Here is a 15,362-nt window from a genome sequence, read left to right on the forward strand (position 1 = left end):
ACTACCTTCAAGATTGTGTAATAGAGTAAGGATATCTCACCACATTCTCCTGTCCACAACTACCTTCAAGATTGTGTAATAGAGTAAGGATATCTCACCACATTCTCCTGTCCACAACTACCTTCAAGATTGTGTTATAGAGTAAGGATATCTCACCACATTCTCCTGTCCACAACTACCTTCAAGATTGTGTAATAGAGTAAGGATATCTCACCACATTCTCCTGTCCACAAGTACCTTCAAGATTGTGTTATAGAGTAAGGATATCTCACCACATTCTCCTGTCCACAACTACCTTCAAGATTGTGTAATAGAGTAAGGATATCTCACCACATTCTCCTGTCCACAAGTACCTTCAAGATTGTGTAATAGAGTAAGGATATCTCACCACATTCTCCTGTCCACAAGTACCCATCATTCCTAGACACAGGTCACTTCCTTCGTGTATGCCACTCTCTGAAATCATCAGCTGAAATATGCCATCAACGACCAGTATTTCCTTCACGTAAGGGTCAGTTTGTCATGGTTGTCTTAGTATCAATAACAGAACTAAACAAAAAACCCAGAGCTATTGAAATATATACAATACAATAACTATTGTCCTAAAATAGGATTAATTGTGAAACATGTTCCCCGTAAGCCATTTTCTTAAACGATGTATGCCCTCGTACCAAGAAAGCGTTAACGTATTGAGTGGGATATCTTGATGAAGTATTAGGTCAGGATATTGTAGGAAAGGTTGTTGCCATAGACTCCCGGACTGCGCTATTAAGATGAATGCTCAACAAGCCTATTATTGACCTTTCATAATTACGCTGTATTGGAAAGTCAGTTAAATGGGAGCGAATCAATGTTTAGTAAATACAAGCCAGGTAGTCCCAGCATGCCAAGCGGCCCACGAACGACCTAGGATTAAGTTAAACAGTGCATTTAAGCAAACACTTGAATGGCTTGTTGGCTAAGATTTGTTTAAATAAAACATTGATGAATTTTTTTTGCAAACAAAGAATATAAACATGGATGCTAAATGGACAGCTTGATGAACAGTTTATGCGGATTTAACAAACTCCGGGGAATTGTTTTTATTACAACCAAAACATGTACCAAACAGTAGTTTTATGGACAGTTTCATTGCGTGATTGAAACTATGTTAGAGAGTACAGTTTTAGTCAATATTTTTTTAACAAAGATGACACAACATTTATTACATACAATTTCACATTTGTTGACAAATTTGTTCATATTTATACTCAAACAATTTTTTCATTATTCAAACTGCTGTTGTCTTGTTTAACACTGCACGCAGCAATAACTTAGTCATGAACTGCTCATACTAGCAAGCACATTCTCATTTCTAGACCTGGGAAAATTTGCTCTGAAAAATCTTAAATATTTGAAACACTAGGAAACAATGGCATCACAGTAAAAAAGCCTCATAGCTGACAAGTTCTAATACATTTAGAGGATATTTATCCACTCTCGTTTATACAATTATCTCATAGAATGATAACATTTACATAAATATGTTGATCTTTTCCTTGTTAGGTTCCACTAGTTAATCAGTACTCCAAACATCAGGCTTCACAGAGATTTGAATGTGGATTGAACAATCAGGAAACTGTGATTGGATGATTTTCTGTTAGATTTTTAAGTTCTCTAAATGTACATCCATTCGGGAATAAAAAGAATATTTTTCAATATTAAGTGGTCTTTTTTAAAAATGATGTGTACATAATTTCAAGCAGGTAATATTTGATACGTAAGTGGCATGCATACTCAGAGAAGGAACTGGCTAAGACAGCTAGATTTGATTTTTGATGCCTTAAGCTTTAAAACAAAAATGTACGAAATGTAACTATAAATGTCTATCAGAATATTCTTGTTTTCTGTGACTTTAAGGTATCTTTGTCATTGTTCTGCATACATTCATGTTTGTATTAAGTCCAGAACAAGCATGTGATGAAATGAACAAAACGTCGTTCTCAGTTGTAGTGAGTGAGTGAGCGCCAGCAAAATTACAATGGGGGACACCAGAAATGGGCTTCACACATTGTGCCCATGTGGGTAATTGAACCCGGATCTCTGGTGTGATGAGCGAACGCCTTAACCACTAGGCTACCCTACTGCCCCCTCCAGTTGTAGGAAGACATACAATAACTTCAGTGAATGTTGTTTTAAAATTGGACCAAATTTGTAAAATTACGTATATCCTATGGGCCACAAATGTCCCCTTATCATACATTGCCATTTAGTACCTGATTATGATCTAACAATAAAAATACTCAAGGAAGACCACGAAGATGCCCCACCTCAGTAATAGTCCAGCTATATGGCAGCGGACTGATCAACAGCATGAGCACCAGTCTACAAAATTGGGTAACAATGACATGTGTAAACCAAGTCAGTGAGCCTGACCACCTGATCCTGTTAGCCGCCTGTTACGACAAGCATGGGTTGCTGAAGACCAATTCTAACCCGGATCTTCACGGGGAGACAAGCATGGGTTGCTAAAGACCAATCCTAACCCAGATCTTCACGGGAGACAAGCATGGGTTGCTAAAGACCAATTCTAACCCAGATCTTCACGGGAGACAAGCATGGGTTGCTAAAGACCAATCCTAACCCAGATCTTCACTGGTAAGAAAGAACACTAAGATGCTATATAATTTGTATGGACGAGGAGCACCATAAGTGCAGTCTTTGATGGAAAGAACAAAATACATACACTTTCCATTTATTCCCGCTTCACATTTCATATTTTTACTATGATCAGGTGCAACTATTACCGAAGAGTGTGTCTGGTCTGTTACGAGAATTCTCACTGCACTACAGAAGTCCCAGGCCATTTCTCCAGCATTTCCTGACATGAAAACATACATCTGTATTTCTAGTTTTGAATATGTAATATTTAATGACAACCAGATGAAGTCAATATATACACCTCAATATTCTTATGTTACACACATATGGCCCTCTCGGTCTTGAGCAGCACCACCTATACACAGAACTGGTCATCCAGCTCCGCCCCATATATCAACAAAAAAGATTTATATTAGGTATTTATAAAACACATACATCATCGGCAGAGCACTCGTGTCAGGGTCAGTGGAGGTGTAGATGATGCTGTGGCTGGAGTCCTACCTACATGGACAAGGAAGTTGACTCACTATTGATCTAAACTCAGGAACAATGTCGGCAGCAGGCAGGAAATGCTATGATGGAGACAGGTGACTCACAGACAAACATAATCCCAGGACAATAGTTTCACGTTTTGTCTCAGATAATCAGGGAAAATGGTGTAGCCTGGTGATTAAATGTCTTTTTACATACTCCTCACAGAGAAATCACACTCACTCACTCATTCACCCACCCATTCACTCACTCATTCACCCATTCACTCACCCACCCATATCTATTCAAGCATCCACCCACCCATTCACTCACCCACCCATATCTATTCAAGCATCCACCCACCCATTCACTCACCCACCCATATCTATTCAAGCATCCACCCATCCATTCACTCACCCACCCACCCACCCACCCATTCACCTCACCCACCCATATCGTTCAAGCATCCACCCATCCATTCACTCACCCACCTACCCACCCACCCATTCACTCACCCACCCATATCTATTCAAGCATCCACCCACCCATTCACTCACCCACCCATATCTATTCAAGCATCCATCCACCCATTCACTCACCCACCCATATTCTATTTCAGCATCCACCCATCCATTCACTCACCCACCCATATCTATTCAAGCATCCACCCATCCATTCACTCACTCACCCACCCACCCACCCACCCATTCACTCACCCATTCATCTATTCAAGCATCCACCCACCCATTCACTCACTCACCTACCACCCACCGTTCACTCACTCACTCCTCACTCACCCACCTCACCCACCCATCTATTCAAGCATCCACCCACCCATCCATTCAATCACCCACCCATCCACCCCAATCCATTCACTCACTCATTCACCATCCTACTCCACCCATTTGTTCACTCACCCACTCATCCATTCACATCATTAAAATTCACTCACTCACTCACCTACACACCCATTCCATTCACTCACCCACTCATCCATTCACTCATTCAAAATTTACTCTCACTCACCCACACACCCATCCATTAACTCATCACTCACTCAGGGGCGTACCACGGTTTTACCCATTCACTCATTGGGGACCCAGTTACACACAGAAAACACTCTCACTCACTCATGTCACAATTACATTTTCAGAATGACACTTAACAGTGGATCCCCAAAACATGTTTCTGGACGTACATTTACAGATGACTTGTTAACTCGTGCTATACCAAGGCGTGTTGTGCAACACAGACATAGCAAATACTCATTGTTGGCTAAGATAATATTGACTTTTATAAGTCAATGATATGTTTTACAGTTGATCATGTGATTAGCCAGGAAACAACAAGGGTGTCTACACATCCCAAACCCCATAACACAACGATCGATGTCTGATATCATGATGTATATGAACCTGTCAGACTGGAGGGGCTGTCAGGTAGCCTAGTAGTTAAAGTATGCGCTTGTCACAAGACCCAGGTTTGATTTCCCACACGGGTACAGTGTGTGAAGCCCATTTCTGGTGTCTCCGGACGTGATATTGCTAGAATATTGCTAAAAGCGGCGTAAAACTATACTCACTCACACTGTAAGCCTCGAGAGCCTGTGTGTATCAAGTATGGCATATTCGACATATATATGTACCTGAGAAATCTTTAATATTTTATATTCTGCACCCTTCTAATCAGAAATCCCTGCTTTCTGGACAATTACTGTTAAGAATATCTACATGATTTCCAAGCGATATTACAATTTCACCAAGATTTATAAATGGGTTTATTAGCAGATCAGAATTATTTCAACCTGAACCTTTATAGTCCAGATGAAGGGGTTTCATTATAGATAGCAATTACTGTGTTATTGAGTCAAGTGGTTTCACCTACGACAATGGGTAATTGAACGACAAGTGTTCTTGACTCACTTCCGTCCCCACCAATGACAGGTGCCCCACCCCCACCCAGCTGGTGTGACCGGTAGTGCCAGTCAAGGCTTTGTTTGCGCACATGTAATTAGGTCTACATTTGAAAAGACATTTTCGTTTCACAAAATCTTCATCCTCCTCCAGAGAGAATATAAAAACTTTGAAAGTGAGCTTGTTAGTGAGCCTCTATCATACGGCATTAAACAGTATTTGGGGTACTTGGGAATTTAATGAGGAAGGAAAACTTACAGTGACAACTTAAGTTGTAGACTTCCATTAAAGGAAACCAACAAATGTGGGTGTGGTGCTGACGGATTAAGAATAATGATCAGGGCCAACCTGGGATTCAAACTCATGAGAAGTATATCCTGATACTGTAAAGGGATGGAACTCTGCACTGTGAAATAGACATGTAGTTTATGTAGTATTTTTGATGTACAATACACAAACATGATATTACTAGATATATATCAGATAGAACAATAATTAGATGAGTCAAGTCAAGTGACATGAGTGTTTCAAGCAGTAGATGATATAAGCCAAAAATACAGCCAGACATCACGGCTGGTAACTTCAAAATGTTACCAGCCCAAAATGGATTTAACCAGACCAAATATGGTGAATTTACTCAGATGTATAGAACATCTAAAAAATTTACCAGACCATCGGGCTGGCTAGCTGTAAATTTAGACCGTCCGTCAGAAATCTAGCCCTGTCTCGGGCAGTCGGACGGGCCTTATTACATACACTGTTTCAAGACTATCAGTGTGTGTCTGATATATATTGAAGGGCATTCCAAAAGCCAAGCTCTTTCCTCTCTGCCTATACCCTGATGATCCACTTGGATCCTAAACAGAGTGAATCTCGGATTCAAACCAAAGACCAAGGGATCCTTACATTGTCAAGGGATTTAATTCTAGACAGTGAACATAAAGTGGTTCGTGTCTGTCATACAGACCCTGAAACAAGCATATCTAAGAAAACCCATGCATGTCTATAATATGTGGCAAGTCTGGATTACTGCGGTTTCTACAAATGAAATATTTTATATTTTATTACATTTTGTTAAATTAAAATACTTTCATTTCAGAGACTAGATGTTAGACGAAGGTCAATCAGACTACTGGACAACTTAGTCTCAACAACAGACGAAGGTCAATCAGACTACTGGACAACTTAGTCTCAACAACAGACGAAGGTCAATCAGACTACTGGACAACTTAGTCTCAACAACAGACGAAGGTCAATCAGACTACTGGACAACTTAGTCTCAACAACAGATGAAGGAACAATGACATTTTGGTTTCACCCTGATCCATTTTTTGTGACCTCAAAAGCATCTTCGACATTATCAGGAGCTTTTGTTCAATCTGTGCATCAAAATGTCCTCGGCCAACAGAACCCAGAACCCCCTCCTCACAGACAGCAACTCTTTATCGGAGTAGCACTGGCAGTGTGGCCGACACACCTGGATACAGACGGAGGTGTCAAATTACCATTAACGAGAACAGGTAATCAAATATTGATAAAAATGGCCAGGTTAGAAAATCAATGCTTGATGACAGAATGTTGATCCCTGATTTTAGTTTAGTCATACAGACATGATCTTCCCATCTCATCCATATTTACTCAAGACATATTGTCTTTGGGCTAAATGATACAGGTATTTACAAATCAACATAAAAACATTTTGAGGAAATGGTTGAAAAAATGCTTAAAATTAAATACTGCCCTGTCTTTGTGAAATATGTATTGAAAGTCTGAATTGTTATCTAGTATATCTTACCTGTACTATACATTCACAGGTAGAGAGGTGGATCAGACTAGATAGTGTATCCTACCTGTATTATACATATACAGGTAGACAGGTGGATCTGACCAGTTACTGGGAGACAGGTCAATGAGACTGGTCAGTTATCATGAAGGGTAAATGCCAGATATGTTGCGTGTGGTGTGACAATGACCCACCCCCTGTCACGTACTTATCTTGTTTTCATGACCCTTCATAATTAAGTAGTTTTCTAACATGGCACACAATTATTGTCAATATTTATTCAGTAAAATGAAAGTTCCCCATAAAAAAACCCAAAAATATTACCAAAATGAGTTTGTCATGCATTTCTGGAGTCAGTGTCAGTAAGAATCAGTTATTTACTTACAGACACTATATCATTAACAGTCTAAGCCATTTGAGGTATACAATAGTTAGACAACTTCTTTATAGCAATACAGGGGTGGAAATAACTTTAAAATTGCTAGTGTACTCCGGTACAGTGGCACATGTAAAATCACTTGCCCTGATAATTTTTCCACTATACCGGCCGTTTTCTTGTTGATTTTTTAAATAAACAACATAATTAATATTGGAAAGTCAACTGGACACCGGTACAGTAGGATATACAAATTTGCTTGCCCGACAGAAAAAACCACTGGACTTGGGCGTCGGGCAATGGGTTATTTCCACCAAATGCGACATTTCGGTGTAGATCCTAACACAGTTATCATTTGCTGGACACCGTTATCATTTGCTTGATAACGGTGTTAGGATCTACACCGAAATGTTGCATCTATTCCTATAAAGAAGTTGTCTATCCACAAAAAGGTGTTTATCTTCATCATGCCAGCTTCTAAATGCCACTTGAAGAAGATATGATTTATTGACTACATATTACTTAAACATCTTTTATTTGTATTTCATGAGCCTGATAGTAACCAAGAAATATAAATAGCACAGTAATTCCCATTCAGCTGCGAAATACTCATTATGTCAGTAAGCAAATGTTCAATCTCCAAATCATCATCATCATCATCATCATCATCATCATGTCCACACAACACATATGGCCACTGGACACTTACCTGAACTCTACTGGCGCCAAGGTGAAGTCTCAGTGAATCAACACATCTACACCTGCACTTCATAAATACAGTGTTTTAACAACACTACACTGTTGTAATATTGCAATGAATTTCCTCCTTAGAATAAACAAACAACTCTATATCACACAGGTGGCCCGATACAACCAAACAACACTGGTGATGCCTATTTGATGTACCAAATACCTGGGCGATGTCACAGCAACAATTATTGCAACAATGGGCAGCTGAAATCTAGGCTATGTACAAGAACATTCTTCTAGGTGCAACATAGTAACAATTACCAGAAAAAACAACTGTTTTGGAATTTTACATATGTTCACTGTAGAAAGAATATCTCTTATGTTAATTTGGAACTTGGTACTTCGGTAAAAGTCTTGCCAAATATATTTGATAATGCCCCGATATCAAATGTATACAATTCTGATAGGTAATCGGCAGTAATTATTGTATGTGAGCCATCAATAGATCAATGTATTCATACATGCTTTCTGTGTGAAAAGGCTTGTTGACTTAGAGGTAGCATATAGAATTGAAAATCTGTTTTTAATACTGTTGTCACCAGTCACAATCAAGCTTACTGAGACCTGATTTTAATACTATTTTGACCAATCAAAGTCAAGTTAACGTCCATGCCATGATAGAATTTGCATTGATATCAGCAGTCCGTATGAAGCAATACCTCCACACATCCCAAAACACTATCATCCCACTCCAAATCAATTATATATACAGGATATATGACCAGTGGGGTCTACTGCTCATTCTGTTTCTGCACACCTGAATGCAAACCATTAAATATTTAATCAGAGAACTAATTGAAAGTCAATATTAATTAATAATTTGACAATATTAACAGAAAATTAAGACAAAAAATGCAAATAATTAGCAAAATATTTACTTGATGTCCAAGAGTGCCTGACATCACACCTACTGACTTTATCTATCCATCACAACACAAAACCATTGTTTCTATTCCAGTGTATCATTCAAGCTTAAAGCCACAGCTATTATTTCTCATGGAATAAATACAATGAAATAAATCAACAGCTGACGATCAGGCAGGATGTTTGATATTAGGAAATCCTAGAGCATCATACAGCGTCAGTTTTTGAAATATCAAACCTGTGTTTTCATTGCAGGATGTCAATTTTCATCGTCAAGCAGACATAAAACACAGCCCAGGATGTCACCAACAGGACCAGTGGTAAGAACAAGATTCTTCCATACCACAGGGTAATAAACATCACATATCAAAGAAATGGATAGTTGTTTTAGTAGTCGTCTTTCCACCTATAATCTTCATTGACATACATACAAATCCTCTTACCTTAATGATTGACCAAAATGATGCAGAAAAGAAGCCCTGGTTTCATCAATCAGTGGACAGAATGAAGACTATTGTGGGAATCAAAAGTAAGATGTCACTTTATATGAGCATCCACCCAGAAGTTTATATTAGCACACACTCAGGAACAGCTAGTGACTGTGGGACCAAGCCTGTGGTATCTGTCCTGTGATTAATCAAACGGGATGTTAATTATGAGAAGAGGCTACTGTGGGAGTATAAATACCCGTATTGAGACGGTGACTTGAGGGCACCACCCAGCTGCAGTGGACTGCAAGCTTTACTGTGTATACACGTCAAATACCTTCAAGACAAACTCAAGATTCTGTTAGTCTTCCGTCTCAAACATCGCTGTCACACGCAGATAATGAGAACAAACACAACGTAAAATGATGCCGGCGCTAATCTTGGGAGGGATTAAAGTATCTCATGGCAATGAGGTCTCATTTGTGGATTAAAGTTTTAAGAATCAGGGGGAGAACAGTTCCTTGTACTTGTCCGAAGGTTTCAGGAACTACATTTCCTGTGCGAGGCAGTTCTGGGGTGGAAGCTAAGTGTGTGTAAAGGACTTGAAGTGTTTTGTTCTGTCTTACCTCAAGGTACACTGGTATCCTAACAAGGGTTGTACATTACACTGTGTGAGGAAGTTCAAGAACTAAACTCCTCAGCCTTGTAAATGGATGCTGCAGTTGCTTTTAATTACCAGACACTATTTAATTACTGGAAACGATCTTAGTAGCTTTGATGTATGAATCATACACAAAAACCAACAAGAAGATAAACTCATACCTCCATTACATATTGACTTTCATGGCTATATGTCATTTTACCTGAAGGGTTACTATGGAAATGGTAAAGATGGTTTTATGCCCTAATTACAGGTAAATGTCCAGGTATTCTTATGCAGCGTCTCAGTGAGGGGAGGATATAGGCAGAGCAGAACACCCTTACCTTGTGAACACCTGGTGTCACCCCTAATCTTAGTGATCAGAGTTGGTCTAAATATAGAAACAGATTTCCTGTCACTACTAGACTGTGGCTTAGTCTCTGAATATATATAATTCTGACAGAAACAAATAATTCCTTTTAAATTAATATGGAGTCCCTGTGAGAAGGGAGATTAAGAAACTGATGAAAGCTAAACTTTCATTCAGGGCTTTAGGACTGTAGAAGGGGCTCTGCGGAAGGGAATATAATGTGGCTCAGGGACTGTGAGACAGACGTGAAACTTTGATGAAGGAACTACTTCTACATTGGTTTGTTTCCTCATTGTCTGTTGCGGCACCATTATTCCTTCTAATAACTTCTGTTTATCTAAATATGGAATTGGAAACAAAGAATTCCTGACACAACCTGATACTTTGATAGAGGAACTACTGCTAGGTTTGTTTGTTGCAACAAACAAACCCATTAAAAAAAAGAAGCCCCAGGGAGACCAGAGATCTAGGGAAATCTAGACTTGATTCATTTAGGGGTTTAGCATTGCTTGGAGGGCTGGGCAGTCAGGAAAATAATGTGGTTCAGAGACTGGGAGACAGACTAGATGCTGGCCTGTAAATTACTGAACCAAACCTGTGATTGATATAGTGAGCACCATGCCCCAGACATCAGGGTACCTTGACCCAAGTCAAACAAGTCTCTGAGTCGGACCACCTGATTCCTGTAGTCCTTCACCAGAATAGGCTGGCGGGAACTAGTTCTGACCAGATATCTCCAGTGTCTTCCTGCTGTTCATGTTTATGAGAGACAGGTGTCTGATGAGTTTCATTAGCAACCCAGAACAATATACATCATTATTGAAGACTGGAGGTGACGAAGTGTATAAACCCTTCCTAACAGGATATGAGCCTAGACCATCTGTATCAGGAGCTAGCTGGGTCCTGGAATGACAAGGATGCCTTTCTTGAATCTGTTTATACAGATTACATTCATATCCTTGAGACCTCGTTCCTGAAAGACAGTCATTCGTGATGGGAAATACAAGGGATATATACAGGGGGGAAATTGAAACAAAAGTGAAATAGAAGTGAAATAGAAGAGAAATAGAATTTAAATAGAAGTGAAGTAGAAGAGAAATAGAAGTGAAATAGAAGAGAAGTAGAAGAGAAATAGAAGTGAAATAGAAGAGAAGTAGAAGTGAAATAGAAGGAAATGCAAGTGAAATAGAGAGAAATATAAGAAAAAACAAATAAAACAGAAGAGAAATACAAGTAAAATCAAAGGAAATAGAAGAGACAAAACCATCTGATAACCATAAGAAAGTCCCTTGTATGATTCTCACTTCACCTTTAGTGTATGCTACATAGAAAATCTATACTATCAGTTTAGTTGAAGTTGTAAATTCAAATGGAGAAGTCAAATGTTGGAGGATACTGTCCAAGTTGACTCTGTTAGCTTCACCAAACAAAATAACACTTTATTTCATTACAAATATGTAACACTGCCCTACAGGAATACCACCAGATACCTTTCCTCTAGTCCAGTATAAGTTCAGTGTAGTATATTAAATAAAGAATATACAAGCATGGGGCACTACAATGTACATTGTACTAGGTAAACTATTCATTGTTATGACTCTAAAATGTGGATAAAGGTCATACCAAAGGTCTCAGTACGTCGAGAGGGATGACTTCCAGCAATCAATGTTTCCTGTACGTCAAGCAATATGGACTTTACTTTAAAAAAAAGTATTTCTTATAATTATAGAACAGGTTTTGTTGATTAAATTTAATATTACATAAAAAAATACAAATATATTACAAGTTATAGATCTAAGTTTTATTAGGATTTTCAAAATGGTGTGATGTGTTGTTACTGACATAGCTTCGGAAGAGACATTTATCTGTTATAGGTAAACCACTAAATAATGAATTGTATCCTCATGAGCTTCTCCCACTGTGACCATCTACAATTTCTTCAGTCCTAATATGGCTGAATTCATTTTATTTTTAAAAAGATCAATCTCCACACTTCATCTCTGTTGGATGTAATTCGAGAAAAAGAATTGAAGCATAGAAAATCTTCACAAATGTCACTGCACTTTATACCTTGGTGATTATGACAATTCAGTGAATTGTTGTGCCTCAAGTAACTATGGTAACCAGTATGTATGTTGCATGAAGGTCATGGTCAGTTTTCATTGTGTAAATTGAGTGAGTGAGTGAGGTTGAATGAGAGAGTGGGGTTCTACTGCGGGGACACCAGACAGGGGCTGTATAGATTATACCTTGAGGGGAATAGATTGGATGGTTGGTAGTTGTTTAAAGTCGCACTGAACAATGTTCAAGCCATATGGCAGCGGTCTGTAAATAATCAAGCCTGCACCAGACAATCCAGTGAGCAACAGCATGAGCATCGATCTACACAGTTGGGATAAAATGACATGTGTCAACCAAGCCAGTGAGCCTGGCAACCAGATCCCGTATTTTGTCTCTTTTCGACAAGCATGGGTTACTGAAGACCAGTTCTAACCAGGATTTTCACTGGTCCATGGGGAATAGAACTAAAACCAACAGCAAATGCTTGAACCACTGGGCTACCTAACCTAATAATGTAAATGAGAACCTCTGAACACAATGCTGTCTAGATAGCTAACTGTAAAAGTCTGTTAGCTCTGTTCATTAAGTTATACCACAGACAATAACATCCTGAATGTCTTAACCCTACAGCCCTACGAAGCGATCGAAGAAATACATCGTAATATCCTACAGTAATAAAAAAGCTACTTCATCATTGACCTGAGCAGTTTCATATCCGGTGATTTATTACAGATTCTAAATTTGTCCAAAGGAGCCTTTTTCATGTAACAAATATTGAATCCGATCTCATTTTTGGAGAGTAATTCTACAGAATGTGTAATTGTTGTCACCGAGTGGCGGACTGTCAATATGTGGGTGTGTTAAGGTGTTACTTTACACCGGCCATCAGGGGATAATCAATGTGTTCCGTATCAGCATCAGTGGACGGGATGCCATTAGTGGAGCAGAAATCGAAAGGACAAGAATATTTGAATTCCTGACATGTGAAAAAAACATCAGTGACAGAGATTAGTTGGATATTGAACTTTGGCTTCAAACATTGCTTCCAAAGGTGATTCATGTAATGATTGATTTTACAATCTGTTTTAAAATATCAAAGGTTTGAGATGATATCACAAGTTCATTACCTCAATTAATCTGGCAGATTTTTACATCTCACTCACCTCCAGTACTTTAGTAATATACTCCTGAAAAGTGCATTCTTTGTTATTTCTACATACCCTCAACCACATGTTCAATCAAACGTTCACCACATGTTGATGTACAGAGTTGCCTCCCTTGAACATTGCAGGAATCTATGATTATGTTTTCTACACCTGGTTCACCCTGATTATGTTTTTAGGCTTGTCTAGTGGATTTCACCAATGCTGACATGCTGACTAGAAATCCGTTCAGTGCTGCATTAAACCCAACACACTCATCTATTATGGAGAATTTCATTTAGATGGCACTTTATTTCTATGAAAAACGAGGCTCATATCTTTTCTTGAAAGAATTTGTTCTTGTTTTCTCAAAGAACTACCATGCTAAGGACAATTCTTTACATTTCTTGTAAAAAACCCAAAACCAATAAAGTCAATCAACATAAGTTCAATGTTTTTGAATTAATGAAAAATGTGAAAAAACTTTCTTTAATTCTTTCCTACAAAATGGTATCTAGGGAAATAATATTGTAGATTAACATTCCTATGGACAAATAATTAACAAATTGGATTCTGTTTTAGACAGTGTTCTCGAACCAATGCTATTTTGAACAATGTGACTTGAAGTAATGAGGGGACAGACTTGACCAATAGGCTGACTGCATGTCAAAGTACAGTACCCATACAGCATGGGTTGTTGCAAAGGATATCAATCACTGGTTGGTCAAGTCCAGAATTATTCGCTGTCAGAGTTTGTAAAAATACTGTAAGCAAGAGATCCAAGCCATGCCAGTATTTTTTTCTCAGTTTAAAACAACTTTTTCATTAGGTTTAGAAAACGGCTTGTTATATGGACACATGCCAATATAGCAGCAATGGTGCTCGACTTGCCAAATGACTTTTATGGGATAAAATCTTTAGGGCATCAGTATAGATTATAGTCCTTTTACTCACCAGATGCTTTCAGCGTTGACTGGGTAAGTTAATAATCCTTCGGGTCATATTCACAAAAGGTATTTAGGCTGTCAGTTACAGATGTCCCGTGAGGTCTGAGTTGTTCACCACTATCACAGTGTCAAGGATTATACCATTTCTTCACAACTCAAGTCAATATTAATATTTTTTAAACAAATTCCTTTTCCAGTCACTGCAGCCAAAGTCACTATTTCATCTTTGCAGATATTATATTATTATCATCTGTTGCCACTATTATCACTATCCATCAGTTTTGCCCAGTTGACAATTAAGCAGATTCAACAACTGGTCATGGTACAACACTGGTCACAGTTCAACACTGGTCACAATTCAACACTGGTCACAATTCAACACTGGTCACAATTCAACACTGGTCACAGTTCAACAGTTACAACCACTGGTCACAATTCAACATTGGTCACACTTCAACATATTCAACCACTACTTAACAGGTGCAAATGATATCCCTTCAAGTATTTCAATGCTGACAGCTATTTCAACACTGCTGCTTCGAGATCGCTGCCACCACCCCAGCCGACTACCAACTGCCTCTTCCAGCGAGGAGCGACTGACTGAGGAGACATGAGGACTAGCATCACGGTAGCAGGATGAAGCCGTCTCCTGGGTCAGGCCTATTTGCCCATGCTGGGAATGACATAGAAAGTCTTGTGTCAACACGTTAAAATGCTGCACGTTAGGACTATTTACTCCCTAATCTTGCTGCCGTAACAGACCTATGTTTGAGGAGGTATACTCCTGCACGGTGCAGCGACGTCGCGGCCGCTGTCCCTAGTGGACAAATATGTCCCCAAGATTAAACAAGGTCTTCTTACAGTCCTGGTCTCTACACACTCTTTGTCCTCGTTAGCTCTAAACAAAACATATCATCAGTAAATAAAAACGTCAGACGGACCGCACTGCTGGCTATTTTAGTCATCAATTACCTTTG

At 38.9% G+C, this 15,362-nt stretch overlaps 1 protein-coding gene across 1 annotated transcript in view; it reads right to left on the reverse strand.

Moving 5' to 3' along the window:
• The window catches only part of LOC124286526 (phospholipid phosphatase-related protein type 5-like), a 38,500-nt gene extending 23,471 nt beyond the window's left edge, over window positions 1-15,029 (reverse strand). Inside the window, exon 1 of the mRNA XM_046722899.1 lies at window positions 14,393-15,029. The gene's annotated coding sequence lies outside the window, so the exon portion shown is untranslated. The remainder of the gene's footprint in view (window positions 1-14,392) is intronic.
• Between the last annotated feature and the right edge of the window lie 333 nt (window positions 15,030-15,362).

This window comes from Haliotis rubra, unplaced genomic scaffold (assembly GCF_003918875.1).
Source record: "Haliotis rubra isolate DU_JTF1 unplaced genomic scaffold, ASM391887v1 Scf385, whole genome shotgun sequence".
Classification (NCBI taxonomy): Eukaryota; Metazoa; Mollusca; class Gastropoda; order Lepetellida; family Haliotidae; genus Haliotis; species Haliotis rubra.